The sequence below is a fragment of the Zingiber officinale genome, chromosome 5A, assembly GCF_018446385.1.
Source record: "Zingiber officinale cultivar Zhangliang chromosome 5A, Zo_v1.1, whole genome shotgun sequence".
Taxonomy (NCBI): domain Eukaryota; kingdom Viridiplantae; phylum Streptophyta; class Magnoliopsida; order Zingiberales; family Zingiberaceae; genus Zingiber; species Zingiber officinale.
Genome location: NC_055994.1, coordinates 52055297 through 52057413, shown reverse-complemented (window position 1 = coordinate 52057413; position 2117 = coordinate 52055297). Strand labels below are relative to the sequence as shown.

Below are 2117 nucleotides of genomic sequence, written 5' to 3'. Positions count from 1 at the left end.
TCCAACAAAGTCAATTATAGGTACCTCCATAAAGTTTTCCAAAAGATCACAAGAAATACTAACCTTACTTTGTTGAGAAATACTTGAAATTTCTAAACATGTAGATGTGACTTCCTCTGAATCAAATGATGGTTCTGGCTCTAGCTTAGGTGTTGATGATATCAATGATGGTGATTCTCGAGACTCTACTAGCTCTGTATAAGTCCCTACACATTGTTCCACAACATGATCAATTCTTAAAACCTCTAAGGGTTGTCTTGACAAAGGTGGTGATCCTTGAGATGCTGCTTCCACAACACAACTCCCTACACATTCTTCCATATCATCATCATCAACACATACATCAAAAAATAAACCAACATCTATGTCCTCAATAGGAGAATCAATAACAAGAGGATCAATAACTTCACTTGCAGTTTTAAGTTGATCTACCACATCACATTCATCATCTGAAAATTCGATGTCACTATAACACCTTATAAAATTTTGAGATAGATCTGAAAACTTATTTACCACTACATTATCAATAAAATCCTCATCTGAAAAATCTTCATCTTCATATATATTCAAAAATCTACACTCAACCATATTAGTGTCACAGGATTTGCCGAAGTCTTTATTTTCATTGACCCCCACTAACCTTTGTGGAAAAGGAACCCTTAGTGAAGGTCCTGGGAAAGACTGAACTCCCTTTTTCCCAAATTCCCTTTGAGCTTTTGGAGGAGGTCCAACTTGCTTATCTAATGTTGGTGTGATTAATCGTTGAGGGAAAGGTACTTCTGGCCTTTGGGAACTTCCCAGAGAAATGGAACTGAGTTCTTGTGATCTTCTATTATTCTTCTCCTCAATTCTAAACATGTCGTTCTTCAGAAGTTCTTCATGATTTTTTCCACTTCTCAACCCAACATCATCACACTTTTCATTGGATCTTGACTGTGTAGGAGGGGGATCTTCTTTAAACCATTTTGAAACAATACTATCAAGCTTTGCCCCCAAATGTTTGAACTCCTCACTCTGTGACTTGTGAATTTCAACATTTTTAGGTGGTTGAATTTCATTTTGTTTGACAGGCTCTCTTACATTTATAGCTTGCACTTTTTGAATATCTGAGGGAAATTCCATCCAACTTTTGTTCGACCATTCATGGAGGTTCAATGTCACTTGATCAATTAACGAATAAGCTTCATCTACACTTTTGTCCATAAAAGAACCTCCAGCTGATGAATCCAATAAAGTCTTGTCTGAGAAAGAAATTCCCCCATAGAATATGTGCAAAATCAACCATTTTTCAAAACCATGATGAGGGCACTGTCTTTGAAGACTCTTGAATCTATCCCATGCTTCAAATAATGATTCTCCATATGCCTGAGAAAAAATTGTTATGCAACTCCTCATATACACCGTTCTACTTGGAGGGAAAAAATGATTCAGAAATTGCTTCTCCAATTGTTCCCAACTTGTGATGCTTTGAGGACAGAGAGAATATAGCCAAGTCCTTGCTTTATCCTTGATACTGAAAGGAAATGTCATCAATCGAACTGCATTTGCTGATACTCCTTCACATTTCACCAAATCACAAATCTCTAAAAATGTTTCAAGATGCAGATAAGGACTTTCTGATACTTCTCCTCCAAATTTGTGACATTGTATCATGAAAATTATCTCTGGGTCTAGTTGGAAACTTTCTGCTTCAATTTGAGGTTGCACAATGGGAGATAAAAATCTTGCAGAAAAGGGTGTAGAAAAATTTCTCATGGGCCTGCTTGACATGTTAGTGCTCATGGATATTCAAGAAGAAAAAGAAAATTATCAAGAATCAAAAACAAGAAATAAAATGCAATATGAAAAGCAAGAAAGCAAATGCAGAATTTAAATTGCAAGAAAGAAAGTGCATAATGAGAACAAGAAAGAAAAGATAAAAGGAAAAAGAAAAATATCTAGAATAATTCATATGCTAAAAATTGCAAGATATGTTTACAAAAGAAAAGAAAAAAAACAAGATCAGAAGAGAAAACAGAGAAGTGTTAGATTAGAGTGCTAGAAATCAAGAATGCAAAGTTAGAATTAGAATTAGAATTCCAACAAAAAGAGTTGTCAAGAATGTTATTCAAGAAAGG

The 2117-nt window shown here is 35.0% G+C and overlaps 1 non-coding gene across 1 annotated transcript; it reads left to right on the top strand.

Annotated features, from left to right (window-relative positions):
* The first annotated feature begins 1291 nt into the window (after positions 1-1291).
* Positions 1292-1397, top strand: LOC121983457. The gene has a single exon (XR_006112509.1). It is a non-coding gene; the product is annotated as a small nucleolar RNA R71 (small nucleolar RNA).
* Positions 1398-2117: the final 720 nt, after the last annotated feature.